Source organism: Chaetodon trifascialis, chromosome 12 (genome assembly GCF_039877785.1).
Source record: "Chaetodon trifascialis isolate fChaTrf1 chromosome 12, fChaTrf1.hap1, whole genome shotgun sequence".
NCBI classification, from domain to species: Eukaryota; Metazoa; Chordata; class Actinopteri; order Chaetodontiformes; family Chaetodontidae; genus Chaetodon; species Chaetodon trifascialis.
Genome location: NC_092067.1, coordinates 17,599,917 through 17,620,779, shown reverse-complemented (window position 1 = coordinate 17,620,779; position 20,863 = coordinate 17,599,917). Strand labels below are relative to the sequence as shown.

Sequence of the window (20,863 nt, the reverse complement as noted above, 5' to 3'; positions counted from 1 at the left end):
GCAGCTGAGCTGATTGGAGACCTCAAGAATCACTACTCCAAATATCAGTGGTGAAGCTAAAAGCCCAAATGTCATGCAAAAAGCTGTTATTGTACCTCTTCTGAAAAGACACACGCCTCTGGGTTTTTGTCTGTAATGTATGATGACAACAGGGAATCTCATACTTTTGCTCCACCGTGCTGAGAAGGTGTTCCTCTGTATCAACAACTGGCAAAGACTGGTCATCAAGAGCAATGTGCAGGATAAGAGCTCTGTTTACTGCCCCTGGGCTGTCTCTGGGCATGTTCCAGAGTTTGTTGCTGCACTGTTAATATGAGCACTTTTGTTGAATTCTGCATTGTCTTGGTACTTTGGTTGTTTTTTGAGTTACTTTAATAGCTTTTACTCCAACTACCAACTGCCAGCTTTGCTTTAAATCTAATATGGGTTTAACATAGTGTTGCTTTAAATTGACATCACACAAGTTTCTGACATGGGACATTTTTATGGTTCCAAGTACAGGTATGTGAGCCGAATCTTAAGCTAATACCTGATGCTGTTAGCGATCAAAATGTAAAATCTACTGGATGTTGGATTCAGCCGATCAGAGCACAAATGGTCAGGGTGGTGGGTAATTTAGGATAATTCATCTCAGGAAGCATCAATAAATTAAATGTCAAATGAGTCAAATATGAAAATGACCTTTTGAATGAAATGCAAGTGGGAGCAGAATGTACCGAATGAGTAGAGCAACATTTTGTCTCAGGACGACGTCCCCTTTAGTCATTTGCTCAAACTGATTTAATCGCTGGATTGTAAATTGAACCACAGCACAACCCACTCTGTCTGTACTGGACTGATTTTAGCTTTTTGTATATACCAAACTCTGACACCAATATACTCTAAGTGTTGACTAGATTTACTGTCATTTCAGGCAAAATCTCAATTCCCTCAACCACGACTTGCCACCCTCCTTCAATACTATTTCAGTTAAATGTACTACAACAAGGAGTTTTTAACTGCTTATGAAACAGTCTCAAATTATGACTCATGCCTCTTTATGAGTTGCAGTTGAACTATTTAGGCACAGTGGACTGCAGCAATGCATCACCTGATGACCACCTCCATTTCTATAGCCAGGAATATTCTTAATACCTATTACTGAACAAAAATTTCCTTTGGGATTGATGGGAACACAAGGATTTACAAAAAATTGAGATTTTTTTAGAGGACGGTATGACCTTTTATAGTGGTACAAAAATTAAAGGTCAGTAATAGCCAACATCTATATTACAACTGCAAACTTTTTGGAAGGTGACCCATATATTATAATCTACCATTAGCATGGTCTTAGCAGCAGCACCAACTAATGGTGCTCATTAGCCACCTCCTAAAGGTACCTTTATTAGCTTCAATTAGTGTCACACTCCTCTCGAGTTGGACAATACCAAGATTGCAATGTTGTGTAGTTGACATTTTAATTTGGAGTATAATGCCAAGTAGCAGGCAGCATCAATTTCATCCTCCATTTGTCTTCCGCATCCTACCTTGAGAAAAGAGATAAAGACAGATAGAAAAGGAGAGCAGTAGAGTGACACTCCTTCCCATGAGGAGAACTTGCAACTCCATCAGAGCACTGGTAATGAGTGGACTCCTGTGGGGAATTCTCCAAATGGACTAATTTGTAATTGATTCAGTGCATTAATTACCGGCCTGGTTACGCCTGTGTCATGGTTAATATTGTGCCGATCTGACGAGCCTGGGAGGCTCATCTGCGTTGGGACTGTTCGGGTGAAGCAGCCATTATTCAATTATGCCGCACATATCGGCAACGAGGCAAGTCTTAATCCAAGAGTAATCACTTCCCCACGCTCCCCTACTATGAGCTGATGTGAGGAAGGAGGGTGTTAGGGTGGGAGGTAGTCCTAGGTCCATCTAGCCCATGGTTAGCTCCTTAATCAGGCCTGGGAACCAAATCCCCTTGGTATTGTAAAGTTATCTGGCAGTAAAAGAGAATTATGTACTGCAATGAAGGTTTACAGCGATTCTGTCATACAAAGTTGGTGATACAGTATATGCTTTAATTCCAGCTTTCATCTGTGGCCCCCCCAACCTTTTGCAACTACTTGTCCGTGTTTAGATTAAGAAGCTGAGGCAGATGAATTGTGTGCATGTTATACAGATGTAGCACTATACAAATATTAAACCTTATCTCTCAATCTTGCACAGCAGCCTTTTTGCAACGTAGACATGAGTGTTTTCACACAATGAAAACAGTGGACATTTTAAAACCATTAGTAGCACAATGTGAGGTTGCAAGAGAAAAAGTAACATCCAATTGAGATGCTAGAGTCATCAAATATCCCATTTATAGACCCCCCATTGTTAGGTCTTTTACCCCTCTTATCTATGAGTCTTTTGGTATTAATCATAATTAAGTATGAACATATGCAGTTTACTGGCATTGGTAGAGGAGAGCCATCTTTTGCAATACTGCCACTGTTTCTCCTATCAGGTTATGAGAACTGAACATTATCTAAAACAACAAATTATTCCTCAAAACTAGCAAAGAACTCCAGCCTTTGAAACAAAATACTGACTCTATCGGACTCTGTACAGTATGTGTCTGCTTGTCTATCATATGGTATGCATTATTTTTTGTAATATTGTCACTAATGTACATTTTTATTTGCTTACAAGTGACTGATTGTGGGAATAACAATGAACACATGTCTACAACATCGTAGTATAAATAGGGATGCAACTCTTCATAATTAAATATGCGTAAGAACTCTGATGACCTTTAATGCTGGGGAGGTGATGTTGTCTAATGCTCTCTGGCTTTGAGTGCTGCTCTAAGATTATAGGGTATATGAAAGGTGAAGGGCCTAGGCCTCGTGGGTAAACTTCTCTTCACTGCTGAGGCACAAACACCTTAATTGCACAGGCACTTAAGTGTGATTGGTTCAGAATGCATTCCCCTTTTGGAGATATCAACAACAGTATCACCCACCCACCAACCGCTGTGTGTGCTGTGATAGTGAGGTTTCTTTTAACTGATCAGCAAAGGGAATGGAATTTGAAATTAGTATCATTTTATGAAGCTTTTCTGAAAGCTTTGACAATTCGATGCAAAATGATTAAAAAGACCACAGACTATGTTAATAAATGGCTTGGTCTGTGTTTAGTGTGCACTGTAAAAATAAATCTCATCTTTCAAGGTCCTGAGTGCTCTCCATGTGACTCATCAACACAGACCATGTGTTCCATTTTTACTCAAAACAAGCAGAGCACACACTGTACACTCCTTTTTCCCCCTTTATCAACTTTTAGTTCAACAACAGTCTGTTTTCAGCCTTGAGCAAGGAGAGAAGATAAAATAGAGGGCTCTCTCTCCCTAACAGCTGATTATATTTCTGCTTTGATCTACAGTGGCCATCCCCTAACCATTCTCTAAGAGTTTGGACCTAGCATAACACAACAAAAACAACACCCACGGCCCCGAGAGTAACCAGACTCCATTGTGCCCTTCACTGCATATTTCAGTGTGGCAATCTAAAGAACGCCTGCAGGAGCTTTAAATCATCTGCTGTACACTTTCCTCTCTATAGGGCACGTTTACTTTCTATTTGGACATTGGCATTTTAACGCATAAACAGAAAACATGCTCAAACTGAGGTCTTCTGGAAGCCTTAAGGGCATTTCAGCGGGGGCCTTGAAGTGAATGTGGAAAATGACTGCACAAATTCCACGTTTCACTCACACCTCTGTACAGAACTGAAAAACTTTAAACCACCCCCACACACACACACACACACACACACACACACACACACACACACACACACACACACACACACACACACACACAATGACTCAATTACTTTAGCAAATGACAATGTTTTACCAGGAGTCATTTTTGCCTATTTTTGACATACCAATCACCCTCTGGGAGTGCTATGCTGGTCTTAGCATCATCAAATTAGAAGTCTAGTCAGACACTTCGATGCAGGGGGGGTTGTCACACAGCAGTTCTGTTACTTTAGTCCTCCACTAGTACCCCAGTGGGACTGTTAAGTGTAGCTGTGGGGGAGCCTCGGCCACGCTTAATGGCCCTAACAGCATTATTAGCTAATAAAGGTTGATGGGCCTCGCGACTCAATAAATTTAGGAGGACAGGAGAAGAAGAAGCAGTCGCTGTGTTAAGGTGAGGTTTTACTCTGGGAATTTATGCATCTCCCTTGTTTTGCACTAAGGCACACCCTGCATTGGGATCATGCTGGGATATGCTGGTATAAAAGGGTGGTGTTTTCTCTGTTAAAGTCTAAGAATGCGTAAAATTGCTATTCTGAAATCTAACTCCTTTCCAGTCGTGGAATATTTGCCTGCAAAATTCAGAATTGCCGGCTGAAAGCAAAAAAAGCATATGGTCACAGTAAGTTGAATTGGTTGGGCTCAGTTGTGATAACTGCTATGGTGCTTTTTAGTGAAGAATTCAGGGTTTTTCCTGGAGCATGGACTGGGATATTTTTTGCCACCAGAATGTCATACAACTCCGGATTACTGCAAATGACTTTCTGAATTTGAAACACTTTCAGTTCAACTTCAGAACAGAATGCATCTTCATCTCAGCATGAGTGAACGCACATTTGTTCACAAATTTCCACTGATTTTGAATACATTCATGCCACATCAAAATGGTATTTAGCAAGAACTATGCAGATGAAGGGGTGACAACATAACACGTTTTCTATGGAGGAAGTGGGATTTTCCTGAAGGACTTACAGTGCTGCTATTCTTTTTACAAGACTTTTTAGTAACTCAAAGGATTCGTTTAGATGATAGGGTCTTCATGCAACTGGGAGGCAACTCACAAACTTGTTCAGCAGGCTGCTTATCATACAATGCTACATTATCTACATCAACGTGACATCAAGACAAAAGCATAATCTGTAAGGAAAGCAGTGGTGAAATGTAACTAGGTGCATTCACTGAAACACATTTTCAGGTACTTGAACTTTCCTGAGTATTCCATTTCATGGAAAAAACTTGAAGGTTTTCCAAATCTGGATGGCCATCTCTGAGTGTCCGCCAGTACATACACTGGTTGACTCTCATTTATAAAGCTCTTCTTGGCCTAGTTCCAACGTATTTGTGTACACTTCTGCAAAGAACTAAAAGCTGCTACGCCTTACGCTCTGGTGATATCATTCACCTGATTGTCCCCCGTGTCAGGACTGAACAGGGGAAAAGAACTTTCAGATTTTCTGCCCCATCAGCATGGAATACCCTCCAGTCTGATTTAAAAACGTCGGAGCTTATTCCATTGGAGAACTTTCGCTCTCTCTTGACTGACAGACATTGCGAGACCTTGGAACAGTGCTTGTGTTTTTAAAATTGTGTTTTTAAAATTGTTATTGTGACTCCACTGCTGCACTTTAAATGTCAACCTTTGACCATAGTTACTGGCTGCTCTATCATATTGTTTATTGTCTGTCTGTTATTTATTGTGACGTGTGCTGCTGACCTCTTGGCCAGGTCCCCCTTGTAAAAGCGATCTCGATCTCAATGGGTCTTTTACCTGGTTAAATAAAGGTTAAATAATAAAAAAAAGAGACTTTATACTGCTACTCCACCACATTTTAGAAGCAAATGTAAAACAAAACCCCACAAAACCTCTAAAAACAGCCGCAACAGAAAAATGTTACATACCCCTTCAACACAATGGAAGTTCTCCAGGCCTCTAGGGGGAGTACTAAGTGGAACAGCTTGGGAGAGAAACCAGACAAGAGAGTGTTTGTATTTGTTTTGGATTTTCATATGTTTCTGAAATTCCATCGTTTCTCAAGCTGCAGCGCGTTTCTCCTAATGTTCTGGGCCGTTGCAGCATGTTTTCTCTTGTTGGCATGTTGGCACTATGAATTCAGAAGAATCAGTATGTGTGTCTACTTTCTATAAATACCCTCTTTACTCTTTCCCAACAACAGAAAAACTATTTGGACAAAATAAATGTGGATGAAGGTGGAGCAATTAGGTTAGACGAGACAGGTTAGACGACGTATCTACCGAAAGTTGCTTGAAAAAACATGCCCTCATTATATCTTGTCTTGTCTGAGTTAAGTGATGGCCCAATAAAACAAGCATAAGAGTGGAAGAGAAATAGGTGATGTGGCCTGTTATTCTGACCACAGAGGAAATCTCTGAAATTGAAGATAAAGGTCTTGCTCCCCCCACAGGGAACCAAGGAATCAGTTTTCTGACCCACTTGGCTGTCCTCTCTCTCTCTCTCTCTCTCTCTCTCTCTCTCTCTCTCTCTCTCTCTCTCTCTCTCTCTCACACACACACACACACACACACACACACACACACACACACACACACACACACACACACACACACTACACAGTGGCTGTATCTAGCCCTTGGAGTTTTATTTGGCAACCAGACGTAGCATTTCTAAGAATTAAACAAACCCAGATGACAATCATGTTTAATTAAGATGTTGAAGTGTTATGGTGGTATTAGAGCAGAACACTTTGAACTGATGTGATTTTGTGAGTGTTGCTTGTAACAAAGAAAAGTGACGTCTTGCGATTGTGCAAATGAAACTCCGAGAATATGGAGGGACTTTAAATTCTGCAGAATGAAAACGGATGAAGGTTTCTCAGCAGCCGCATGCCTTTTGTGAAAAGTTGTCAAAAAATCGCCCCAGAGGGGGTAGGGAAGGAAGAGCACAATTAAAACTATCATTAATGATAGGCTTTGCTGTATTTAAGTCCACACATACACTAATATTTCCTTAAAATGGGATTTTTCCACCTTCATCCTCATGTTCTCATGTCCTCATGTTTCTGTCTGTGTCAACATATAAAAAGTCCTGTTGGCAAGGTTAGCACCAGCGCTATTCTGGCCACTTCCGCCACTACACAAAATCTCCTCATGTAAACAAAGGAGATTATAGTGCACACACAGTCATCAAAAGCCAAAAGCTCTGTTTTCCCTGTCCACAGGCCAAGGCTGCAAACAGAGTTTCTGAATATCTTCATCCAAGAAGATTTAAAAAAGCTCCTGTTTCAGTTACCTGAAACTGCATTAGTGTGTGGATGAAAGGCCAAAATACATAGAAAAAGCTGCTTTCTGACAAATACCCATGTGCACTGGGCATAAGTGTTCCAGTACGTCAGGCCAGTGAGCCAGCATGCACATAATCTGATCCCGGAATTGATAGAGTTTATATGTAATCGGCCCTCATTAATGTTATCAATTCCACCTGTGCTCCTCCTGCTTTGACATGTGAAAATGTCTGCTGTGAAAAAGGCCAACTGCATCAAACCTATCTATCTATAGCAATTGCAGAACTTTTCCACATTTTCTTCCATTTCGTAAGAAAAGAAAGAAATGTCTCAAAAAGTTAAGTTAGGTAGAAAAAAGTAATTTTGTGCTTTTTGTGCAATGTTTCCCTGCCCTAACAAGACATAAGCTGCTGCGACATACGACACAGCAGCATGTGTGTCTTTGTGAGAGTATGTGGGTGTCGAGAGGTTTATTCTTAAGTGGCTGGGACATGGGGGAGAGAGTGGGGAGCTGTTACCCAAGTAGAAAATGATAAATATTTCAATTCTGTTAATGGACATATCCTGTATGAGAACCTACAGTAGTTCATGACAAAGAAGTTAACTAGTTCAAAACCAGAAGCTGGAGCTGAGGCTCTTTGGGATCTTTGGGGTTTTAAGAGTGCCCATGCGATGTGAAGTCTTCACTTTTATCTGTGAAAGCTGACTGAGTTTTGTTTTCCCCCCTCAAGGACGGTCTGAGCTTGACTACACTTGGAGATAGTTGGTATTCAGTGTCATAAAGGCTGGATCTTGCCAACTCTGGGGCTGAGTCAGATACTGTGGTTGAATGATGGCCTGTCTAACCAGCCTAACCGCTAATGTAGACCTAACTTTAATGTCATAGCATCTGGGACCAGTATAACTCCAGCTCCCACACAGTGAATGCTTCAGTCTTGAACAAGACTCTTTCTAACGTCACCTGTAATCTCACAAAATATTTTTTTTTAGCAAACTCTTTGCTTTGGCAGTAATGCTAGGTTACTACTGTGAGGAGCAAACTAGTTAGCCTAACATGCTACATTGGCTCATGTTAGACAAACACACAGTTTACTGTACTGTTAATGTAATGTTTTAGATATTGTAAACCAATCAACTCTTTGAAATCTAAAGTTTGAGAGATCTGTTGTGTCTGGCTACAGATGCTAGCATATGATTGGACAATCAGAATCAGCTTCACTGGCCAAGTATGTGTGTGCATACAAGGGATTTTACTCAGGTTTAAACATTGCACTCAATCAAGGGAGCGCATCTATGGTCCCAAGGTCTTATATTCCAAGCATATGTTCCCCAGTTTAATGTTCTCTTAGCACACATTAAGCCTCCTGCAGTGTTTGGGTCTGAACCCTAACTCTAGGAACAAAGGACCCCGTGAGAGCACATATGTGGAACTGGGAAACATAGGACTCTGGGAACATAGGAGCCAATTCTACTGTGTAATTCAACTTTATTTCTGTGCTTCTGTGTCTTTCTTTTAATTGACTCCTTTCTTTTGCTTTCTCCTTTTTTTGGAACTTGCCCACACTGTATACTGTAGATGTCAATGACAGAGCTGTAAAGTTAGAGCAATTTTCACCTCCAAGATAGCTGTGCATAGAGCTAGACAAAAGCCTGTGTAATTACAGCAGTAGTCACTGGTACATTAGTGATAAAGACATGATGGCTCACATGGGTGGAGCTGCCACCGTTAGCTAGTCACAATGCATTCATTTCATGGTAAAAACTGCAATTATACTAAAAGAGACTCTATTTCTAATCCTCTATTTCTTGTTCTGTTTCTTTATGTTTCCTTTTTCCCATACACTTTCTCCCTACTCTTTCCCGTATCATTTGCCGTCCCTTTATCCGCACTATGTCAATGTCAGGCAATGGCATTATCTGCATAAAACAGTATTATCAACTCAATGAGCAATTAAGTTATTCTCTCATCTGTTTGGAGGAAGAATCGAATCATTCTGAATAGAACAAAAAAACTTCTCCTCCTCCACCACCTCTGGTGCCCTAATAGGAGGCTTCTTTGTTGCTCCTCCTACGATGACACAGCAGTGCTTTTAGAAGACAGATAGTAGGAACAATGGAGTCTCCTGTGGCAATTGTCTTAGAAACAGTAGGCCTGGCTATGGTAGGCCTTGTGCCTGTTTCAATCCTAAAAATAAAGCCCTTATTTACCTCAACCACAACAATTCATGCAGGAAGGACAAACCATGAGCCATTACATTTTTAAGCTCCAGTGTGTAGGATTTAGGGGGATCTATTGGCATTTATATTTTCTTTAAAATGATCTCTTTATATCCATAAAGATGGACTCCACCATGTTGCACTGCCACATTTCTACAGTGGCCCAGAATGGACAAACCAAACAATGGTTCTGGAGAGGGCATTTCACATTTTTTGCAGCCATTGCAGGAGGCTGAGACGAGGGGTGATCAGTAGATTGCAATTTGCAACCTTACCACTAGATGCCACTAAAGCTTACACACTGGATCTTTAAACAAGCTAAGCAAGGATTAGTCACTAGTGCTGTGTAATACACAGAGGCGGGCAGAAATTATTATTGAGGGGGTTTATGAAAATGTGAAGCATACACGCGTACACAAAAGGGAAAATTAGTCTAGAAATCCTTAAGCTGTTGCTTGTTTATATAGCCTCAGTTCAATAATAAATCTCCTGTGGCAAACAAATTAATAAGTTCGATACATATAGTTAACATAAGCTTCAAACTACAAATGAATATAAGCTTTGTCCAGGAAGCAGAACAATTTACTGATTGACTAACAAGTTAGTGATTGGATTCTGAGATGGTCAGAAGAGTGAAAGAAGCTGAGGGATTACAGCGCAATGCATGTCTATGTTAATTCAACACTGCGATGCAGCCAGCACACGCAGGACCACAGTGAACTGTAGAAATGAGCTGAAAAAACAATATAGAAAGAATCGTGTGCTGGAGGGCAGGAAACAGTGAGGGGAAAAACAGAAGAAATGCTATTATGTACTTTCACGTGTAAGCGGTGGTGCAATATAACTGGACTGTGATCTATGGTTGGAGCAACAGAGTTGGTGTTAGAAGATGATGAAGTAAGATAGTGATATTGTGACACTAGGGTGAAATTAAGGGTCTCATAAACAGCAATGAGCCAGCACTGTGCTGAGAACAAGCTGACTCACCTGCTTTGTTCCCTCTCATCATCTGGTGTCCTTTGGCATGAAGTAGCCTTAAAAAGCGAATGACTTGATGTGACTAATCAAAAATAGAGTACCGGCTATGTTCCTAACAACTGATGTTATCAAATGTAGAGCTATACATCCTTCATGTCCAGTACCGTATATGCCTTAATTTTAAACAGAGACTATGATGAATCATATGTATTATACTGAAAGGCAGGGAGACTCCAATGACCAGTATCAGTAAAAATATCAGTGGCTCGTATCTAAAAATCATCCTGTATTGTCCAGACAAAGCAATACAAAAGGACAATAGCCAGGGACGGAAAGTGATACTTTGCTTGTCTTTGACACTTTGTTTTCAAGTTAATTTGGCTTGCAAGGGTCAACGACCCCGACCGCAACACCCTCCGAGGCTACCCACCACCCATCATCCCACCCGATCTCCTCTGGCTATTTATTCCTTAAACCCAGTGGTGAAATTGGCTGAGGGCTAATCAACATTTAGCTCCTCCAAGTGTGTTATTACACAGCAATTGATGGATGGTACAATTACACCCCGTGTCACTTAGCTAAATGGCTATGTAATCCTAATGAGTTTTTATTCAAACACTGACTAGTTAGCGCAAGGAGAGCTGAGGGTGGGCAGAGAGAAGAATGGATCATGGAAAAACAGAAGGAAGCCACCATTGCATATAAAGAGAAAAAGAGAAAATGAGAAAGAAGGAAAGGCACAGGGACTGTGGGTGAAAAGATAATCTGGTAACATGAAGAATGTGCGCTGCTCTTGTCGGCGGGAAATCGGGATGGGAAATACAGCCTGGGCGGTTAAGACACGGAATGCTTTTCAGCCTGAATTTGAATGCAAATGCAGGAGAGAGATGGTAGAGTTCACCTCTCTTTATAGACCTGCAATTAACATTTGCATTTTTATCAACTGTAAACATGAGCTTCCCCAATTTTAAGTGTTTTAGCTCCCTAAACATACCTTAATTTATTTGCCATAAACACAAACCCAAACCCAAGTGAGCTAGGACAGAGCAAAACTGTGATTTACAGTATTTTGGCTACATTATGACAAAAATATGACTGGTTCATACTGAAACACAGTGTGCTGAGACATTTCTTTAGATGGTTCTCCAGGACAAAGGAAAGTCCTTTTTAAAACCACAGAGAAAGTGTTTCATAATGAACAACAAAGAGACTGTTGGGTGGAATATCAGATAAAGGTCCACTGTGCAGGATTTAGAGGGAACATAATACTCACACTTAAAGCTTTCCTTAGTGTATAAAATATAAAGTAAAATAATAATCATTGTGTTTTTGCTGCCTTAGAATGAGCTCTTTATATCTACAGAGGGAGCAGGTCCTCATCTATGAAGTCCACCTTGTTGCACTGCCATGTTTCTACAGTAGCCCCCAATGGACAAACCAAACACTGGCTCTAAAGAGCGCCTTTCCCTTTTTTCCACTGCACAGTACGGGAAGATTGAGGTGAGAGGTACTAAGTTGGTTGCCTCACTGCTAGATGCAACTAAATCTTACACATTGGACCTTTAAGTATTTCTGTCAGACAAGACGTAGTACAGCTGGAGGTTGTGACTAAAACGAGGACAGTGAGAGAGATGAAACCACGATGCTCACAGAGTGACCTTGATTCAACATGGGTGAACACACACACACACACACACACACACACACACACACACACACACACACACACACACACACACACACACACACACACACACACACGCAGTGGCTTAAACAGCACTATAGGTGTTAGAAATTCAAGATCGGCGTCACAGGGTTGTGAATTTCAATCCCTGCTCAGCCGGACAAACATGGACAGAGAATAAGAATGAGTAAGAAGACTTCCACACCTCACCTAACAGCTTGCAATGCAAGAAATGAGCGCTTGCTTCTCCGGTGTAAGCAGCCGAAGACGAACAAAGTTTCAACAAAGAAAAAATAAGATGGAGAATATAATAAAATAACAACCAGGCACAGATAAGACAAAGTCTCATCACCCAGACAAGACAAGCCAAACCCACAAGGTTCCTTATTATTATGCACAGACTCACCAATACAGGTTGAATGCATAAAAAGTGTGCATTAGGGGTGGGGGCCTAAACAAAGCCAAAGACAATTAAATGTGCTGGAGGCTGTTTTCCGTAAGTGCTGTCATCAATACAGCGTTGTTAATGAGGTGGACAGAGTCTGGTTCCAGTGGAACTATTGTATTCAGGCCATCTGAGCCTTAACACCGGCGGTTCTTGAAAAGGACTCCCTCATCTAAGTCGCAGTGTGAGGAAATTGATTTCAATCCTCCTGAGAAGTTGGTATATATCATTCACCTTTTTTTTTTTTTTTTTTCTTTTTTTTGGCAAGCGCCAGCGAGAGGCAGATATGAAGTTTGAAAGGCATCAGAGAAGCAGGGTGGGCTATTGTCATGCCCCGGTTCTGCTTCTCCTCTCCACTGCCTCTCTATTCAGCCTGCCACTGCTCTGTTACGATAAGTGCTATCACCTTGTGTGTGTTTGTGAGTGTGCGTGCGTGTGCAGTGTAGTGAGAGTCTCACGCATCTAATGCACCGTCTACTCCAAGACAGAGGGATTTTTTTAAAACCTGGCCCGGTTCAGATGCATCTCCTGAGCATGACTACGTTTTCATGCTCTTACTACACATGACCACCAAATGACTGGAAGCCACTGACGCTGATGAGACACGGTCAGGTGTAATTTTTGAAGTACAAACAGCTGAATGTGTGTGTGTTTCTAGGTGTGTAGCTGCCACTCCTCGTTTCCGAGTGCAGACTTAATTTCCAAACAATTTGCTGAATTCTGCCAAACATGCTTTTCAGGAGGACAATTCTGCACAACATTGTGCAACACAGATAAGCACCCAATACCTCCAATAGCAAGATATAATAGATATTATATATATGTTGACAGAAATAATGGTTGGAACTCTCCGTAGGCACAGAAAAATACATACACAGAACCAAAATTGGAGGCCTTTTTGCAGTTTACAAAGGAACTGCAAGATGTGAAATGCCTCTCTGTGAGTATGTTTAGCCTGTACACCCTCTTACTTACCATCTAACAATGCAAATATTATTGACTTTGACGGCATTTTCAGACAATATGCAATTTCAGCTATGTCAATTACACTGAAAAAGGCTTTCTGATTCTGATTCTGAACTCAAGCAATTCATTTAACTGTGAATGTTTAATATGTTTGTCCCATGGTGAGGGACAGTTGTTGGTCTGTTCTGAGCATTTCATGTTTTTTTTACTTGAGAAATCTAACAGTTGAAGACTTGAGCTTGACAAAAACACACATCGGTCGTGGAAATCATGTTCCTGACTCTGAGTCTGGGTGTTTTTAGGGCTCAGGTTTTGGTGTGGAATTTATTTGGAGATCAGCCATCCTGCAGTGATGCTTAATAGAGGAAGCATGAAAAGCCTGAAATGATCAGCCACATATTGCAAAGACTAAATCACAAGGACAAGCACAGTGCTTCACTTGCTGTTACATTCCTCACTAGGTTATGGCATACAGAGGCACATTTCATTTACCAAAGAGAAAAAATGCAGATGTTTGCTCATTTTGTTACACCTTTTAGTTAGACATTTTGTTATGACTTCCGTACTCCATACTATCTTTTCCTTTAGTGGATGCAATGTGCTTCCATGGAGGCAAATGTAGAATAAGTTTCAGCACTCTGGGGGTAGTGCAGCAGCAGTTTTCTGCCCTCTGTGTTCCAGTACATATTTCCTTTTTTTTTTTTTTTACAGTAAGTATCATTACAAAACAGGTCAGCACAGCTGCCGGGTTAGATATGTGTCTGTTTTGCTGATTTCCTCTTGCTGCCCTCCACAGTGCTGTAGGTCAATACAAATGGTAAATGTGTATTGGGATGGCAAATAGAGGCAACCAGAGGAAAGTTTCTTCTTTTCTTTTCTTTTTTTTTTTTTTTTTGGCTAAACAGAGACATTTAACCTCTCAGTTTCAGTTATTCTCATTCCATTGCTCTATCAGTCCAGATCATTTCTAAAAGACAGGGGGAGAAAATGATATGGGCTGACCAACAGTGCGAAGGGGAGGGAGAAAATGTATCTGTCAGTCAAACAAGGAGGTTTTACCCCTGCTTACCAACACACACACATGCACGTACTTACGGACAGATAAAACCAATTGCTTGAGTCAATTTGAGAAAGGGTAGGTTTAAATTGAATGGCGAAATGGCAACAAGGAAGTTTTCTGATGTCATATCTCCTATGAGTGACAACAGCACATAAACAGCCGCACACATATGGACACACATAAATATAAATGTATAGAAATACAAACAAAAGTGACATATCATCTACCTCTGACAATCATCCATTGCTTCTTTTCCCTGCAAAGGGATGGAGAGGCATTAATTTTCAGGCGCTGCTGTCACCCTATCTCACACTCTTACTGGAAGCAATTCATTTGGCAACTGTTGCCGGAAAGAGAAGAAACATGGGACACTGAAATATCGCCATTAGGCAAACACTAAAAAAAATACACTGAGCTTCATGGGTCTTAGAAGAGAGTGCACAATGGAGATCGTGCCCTAGACCAGACTTAAAGGTCTTAAGGTGGATTTGGCTCGAGTGTAGACTTCTCTTTGGCTGCCACTGTACATGACATAAATGTAAGAAGGGAGAAATGTAAAAAGTAAGCTGCAGAAAATCACTACAGATACCAGTAAGGAAAAGATTTCTGGGGACTCTTCAATTTCCTTTGTGCCCGCTAAAGCGTGCTCCTCCTCTCTGCTTTCAAACTAGTTCCTGGTCAAACTCTTTCACCCCATTTTCCCTCTCTAACCTTTCTCCTCGGGATTTCTTTCTCTCAATGGTCTCACTTCCCACCCCACACTGTCCTTCTTCATGTCAAATTAAAGTGATGGAAATGAACTTGAGGGGACGCTAATTGCAATTGTCAATCCAATCTAGGTCGGGCCTGAAAGACAGGGGCTCCCTAGCACTTCATCAGTCTTCATTAATATTGAAGGAGTTTGCTGAGGAGCAGGGGCCCAACGTAATCTGCACTCATCTTACAGTGCATCAACAATTAGGAAGCTGGGGAGGGCACCAATGGTGCCTGAGGGACAAATATGCCAGTCAAGAAGAAGTATGAAGGAAGATGTCAGAAGATGGGGACGGAGTGCAGGAATAGATGCTGCTTTCAAACGCTGTGGGAAACTGCATGTGACGGCAGCTTCATACAGTATGTAACTTTTTTGTAAACTACATAGATCAGTAACTGTACACTGTTTTAATGAATAAGCAATGTGTAATGAGTTGTTTGCTGATCTACCATGCAGCATTATATTTGTACTGCTGTTGTTTCAGACTTTACAATCAGCAGCTGACGTAATCAGAACTTTCATTGTCCCTGCACGCATAAATTGTAACTCTGACACATTCCTGACAGGCACCTGAAGGCGGCATAATGTTAATTTGTTAGGTCGACTCAGTCGCAATTTATGAACCAGCAATCAGTCTGTCATTGTGTCACAGTTACAGTTTGAAAGGCAGCGTATATCAAAATGAAACTGGGGAGGGAAGAAAGATGGACTGATGATTTGTCATGAATCAATGACCCTGCCACACACACACACACAGACACACACACACACACACACACACACACACACACACACACACACACACACACACACACACACACACACACACACACACACACAAACAGGCAGTACAGGTGCTGGCTGGTCATGCCACTGCAGGGCTTTCAGATGGTCGTTGCCCACAGACCCAGATGGTCAGTCCACCTCCTCTGGCAAGGCAAACTTGTGCTTTACCGAGCGAGCTACACAAAGTGATCTGTCAGTTCAGCTCATAGACTGTTGTTGTTTGTTCCCCGCAGTATTGGGGCTAACCAACCAGCGGAGAGAAAAAGAAAAAAAAAAAAAAATCCAGTGTCTGGAGGGAGGAGAAGCAGCCCCTTTAAAATGAAACTTTAGCTAAATCCTCTGTGTCAGAATCGGACTCTTAATCCTCTGTGTCAGAATCAAGCGCTGCCATCGTAAACTTTTTTATTTCATTTTTAATTTTCATCAAACGTCCTTCTTTGTATAACCTTCACTTTGCTGCTACCGCTGATGAACTTTCTGTGCATCTTCTTGCAAAATGTTACTGTGACCGCGCTCGCTCCCGCTCTCCTGTAGGGTGTGTTCTGTGTTTGTACAGGGGAACAAAACATTTGATCGTGGCCTCTAAGGTTAATGTCAACATCACAGCATAGAAAAGCAGCTCAGGCCAGACCTACTGTACTCTTCAACCAAAAAGTTTACTTCAAAACACTTGCACGGCTTGTGTTATTTGAGGAGGTGATTCCCTTTAGCAAATTGATCGCTCAACCCCCAAATCCATATGAACCCATAACTGGCCCCTTCACTCTAAAGTAAAGCTGGGTAAAGACAACTGGGACTGAAAGTAAAGAGAGGGAGGACATTACTTCTGCCTATATGTCTCCTCTCTAAGCTATTCTCTGTGGTGCCTTAGAAAAATACTGAATTTGAAAGGGGTGACACCTCTGACCAGGCTGAGTAGGGATTGGGTGGTGTGGACAGACATGGGGCAACATGGTGAAAGAGGGCCTTCCCGCCGCTGAGTCCTCTGCCAAGTGGAAAATTTAACAGGGGGCTGTTTTAGAGGGGATCTGACCTGCACCGGCCTCTAACTCTCTACGCATCGGGGGGCAGCCGAAGGCAGGAGAATGCACATGCTGCAAAGACGAAGTAGGAAGGAAAGAAATCAATAAAATACAACCAAAATACAGAAATAAATGGACAACATAAAGTCCAAATAAATTAGCGGATAAATAAACACAACCCTGGCCTGATCCAGCTGTCCCACCCCGTCCCCAACACCACCAGAGGTCAACCCTATATGGTACGTATCTTATCGTGTATCATTTATCTTGCACCATTAGTAAACATCAAAAACACTGAATTAGACAGATTTGCTTGCATCTACATATGAGCTTGTTAAAACAGTGTTTTAACCAGACATCTTTAATCTCGAGTCACCCTGTAGTCTCTGTTATTCCTGCTCACTGGTGCTCTCACAGTGGTTTCCATCTGGTAGACATCACTATGACAGCGGAAAGGAACAAGCTTGGGGTCAAGTGAACACTTCACACAAGTGTCATTGAGGGCCACATTAACAGACCACCACCCTCATTTCTGACAAGTCCCCTTTAGTACATAGGCAGTAATGCATGAGCCATCCGAATGAAAGAAAGATGACAAGATGAATGTAATCGCGCAGCCTCTATCTGTGTTCCACACTTTAATATTGCATTTAACGAGTGACCGGATCCAATTACAGATGCCTGTACAGTGCAATGCAATCCTATACCTCTGTATATAAATTGTTACGTTTTTGTGTTGTGTTTACTATTTTAGTTGTTTGCCTCAATTCAAAGGTGCATTTTAAAGATATGAAGATATTTATATTTATTTTTGTAGAGCAGTACCTTGTGAGGAAAGACAAAAATTTACTGGAAAAGCAAGTGACTAATATGTTGCAAGAAAGAACAAAGGAGGCTGCGAAGAAGGTATTCTTATCTTAAACATCTGTAATGCAAGTTGTTTGTTGTCCAGACCTTTAGCTTCATCAACATTTTTTTCTACTTGTTTTTTATATTAATAACAAGCCTGGTGTCATTCCCAGAGTGTCAAATACCGCTGCTTTGTCACCGTCTTCAGCATCTTATACAAACCCGCAAGGTACCCTTAAGCATCTGTTAGAGACACACCGGGCTATCAACTAACTCTGCTGTAAACCCATCTGTGGCAATATTAGATGCCAAGAGCAATTTGATGTAGTATAAGGAGCAAGAAAGTCCATGTTGAATGTACGGATCAGTTGCTCCGGGCGTCTAATATTGCCGTGGATGGGTTTACAGTGGAGTTAGTTGAATTGGCAAAGGGCGTAACAATGCGGCAGTATCTGACACTCCAGGAATGAGAACGGGTTGTAATAACACAAGGCCTGTTGGAGACATTAAATGTTATTTGTAAATGATAATTCCATAATTTATTTTCAACTACAGGGACAGAGGTGGGGAGTCAGTGAATTGGTGATGGGCTGCTAAGCAATCTGATCACCACATTAATATTGAGGGGAAAATTACATGTTTACCAATGGCTGCAATGGCAAGACAAACAATCCAATCTGACTGTGGCTGTGAGTTCCTACTGAGACTGGGAAGAGAGGACGAGAGGGAAGAATTAATATTTCATAATCACAGAATCCGTTTATGAGTGTGTGCGACAAAGTGACACAAGGGAAAAGAGAGACGCCAAAGTGTGTGTTTGCTCTCGTCCCATTCAGAAGAAGAAAAACGTTACACTAAAATACGATGAGCTGGGCACAGCTTTCATTTCAATTTCTCAATGCGCATGCACTCAATATGTGAATGTATGTCCTGCTTATAATATGAGAGAAAGATTCAAAGCTTATGTGGATTTAGGAGTAATTTAAACATTGAGAATGTCAACACTACATGTGGTTAAAGCTCACCGTTGGGCTGCTGGGTTGGATGTGCATATATGAGAGTGGGGAGAACGCCTCAGTGGTGAAATGCAGTTATTAATCACAGTGCAAGCGTTGATTCATCTGTCGTGGAGGCAGTTTGGAAGATGGACTCTATTTACTGCTAAAGCTGTTTGAGAGGCTTTGGGAGGCAGCCATCAATCTCTTGGCTATCTTGAAAAGAAGGAGCCAATGCACAGGCATCAGTTTCAATCACCTCCCAGAGACAGGTGGTATGGTAAGCTGCTGCACAATAGTTTTTTCTTCTTCACTCCTTCCCTTCTTCTCTACCTCAAGGTGAAGTCTTTCCCACCCTGGGGAACCATGTTATTAATGTGTTTTATCATAATAATAATAACATCCACTAAAAATACACACTGCACCCTGCCCTCTTGCTCCCTTGCTGTTTGGCACCCTGTGTTCCTAATTAGCATCTTCAATTAGCCCATGTTAATTGCCAGCCATGGAGAGGTGGAGGAACCTGGCAAGTTGGCGCCACAGGGAGCAGTTTTGTAAATGAGTGGCGGTGTAACATAGAAGCACGCAGGTACAGAGTGGATTGCAGCCGAAAGCGTCTTTAACCTCAACCTGCAAAGAACGGCCTTATGTAATGTCAGCTTGTACAAACAAGACATTGTTAGGAGCAAACCGAAAAACTTAGGTAGGAGTGTGAATGTTGTTTTTAAAGAACAAATTGGTTCTGTGTAGTTAAACAACAATCACACTTGGTTTTTGAACTGCATCTCTCCCCCATTCCATCTCTTTTTTTCATCTGAGTCAGTGGGGCCTATTACCTCTGCAGGGGTCTAATGGTAGCACATTACCATCCATCGCTCCCTCTTTCTTAATATCATCTTGTTTTTGTTTTGCATCACAGGGGGTATTGTCAGCATCGCTCCGCACAATGTAGAACACTTAATGACTCTGTTTCATTTTGCTGCTTTGATCAGTCTTGATCTATCGGTCCATACAAAGTAAATACACATGGGAAAACGGGCTGTCCCATTGCTTTTACCTGATGTCAACAAATCACTTGGCCACAGTAGCTCTAAATCATCATTGTATGGAGCGAAATATGAAAACGCTCTGCAAAGCCTCTGCAGCCCAGTTCATTCTCACAGCAATACTGACCCATTAATGTAGTCAGCACTTTAGCGTAAACAGCAGGGGGGCTTCCCAACCCCCAAGACAGAATGGAATCAATTGCCGGTGGATGGCGTTAGCAGAGCAGAGTTCAGTCTGAATGGTCTAGGGTGATGTTCTTGAGAAATGGAGGGTCAACAGAGGTCAACAGTAACAGCTGATTTCACAAAAAAAGATTCCTCTCTTCAAATTTCACTGCAGTAACTTCTCTTGCCTCCCTCTGACCTCTCATTACCACACTATTACAGCTCAGGCCCCCTGAAGGGCCGGGGGCTGTCATCACCTGACACTGTGTGTGTGTGTGTATGCATGTGTACATCAAACCAAAATGGAAGTTAAGCAGCTCCCTCACCTAAAATAGCATGCACTTCCTCAACATCAGAGCACAATGTTCACCTCAGCCTCCTCTCGTTCATTGACTACAACCAGCTGCTGCTGATAGATAGTGCTACAAATACTGTTAACACATGTCATATCTGTACCTATCTCAAACAGCCTGAATCAGTTGGCTCATATTCTCTGTTTAGGAATGAAGTGCTTACAAAAAATTGCCCATCAATATCTGAACATTTTCTGAAGGCTTTCTGAAAGGAAGGAATCCATGTGCAGTGCCACGGCACTTTTCCTTCTCTGCCTGTGAATCATGTTTCATCAAACGGAAGATTAACCAGATCAGGTTATTTGGATTTTCATTATTCTGTGCCTCAGACCACAATGGTACAGTGTACAATCAGACACTTGGAGAAGAGCGGATGTCTGATTACCCCTGATTGGAAGAACTTTCCATGCTGCTTATCACTGGCTATGTAGATACTAATCTGAGCGCTGATTGGTTGAAACGGATCTGAGCTCAGGGCATTCTCGGGGCAT

At 41.6% G+C, this 20,863-nt stretch overlaps 1 protein-coding gene across 2 annotated transcripts in view; it reads right to left on the bottom strand.

Annotated features, from left to right (window-relative positions):
- The window catches only part of LOC139340766 (receptor tyrosine-protein kinase erbB-4-like), a 297,802-nt gene that overhangs the window by 137,197 nt on the left and 139,742 nt on the right, over positions 1 to 20,863 (bottom strand). The gene's annotated exons all lie outside the window — the stretch shown is intronic.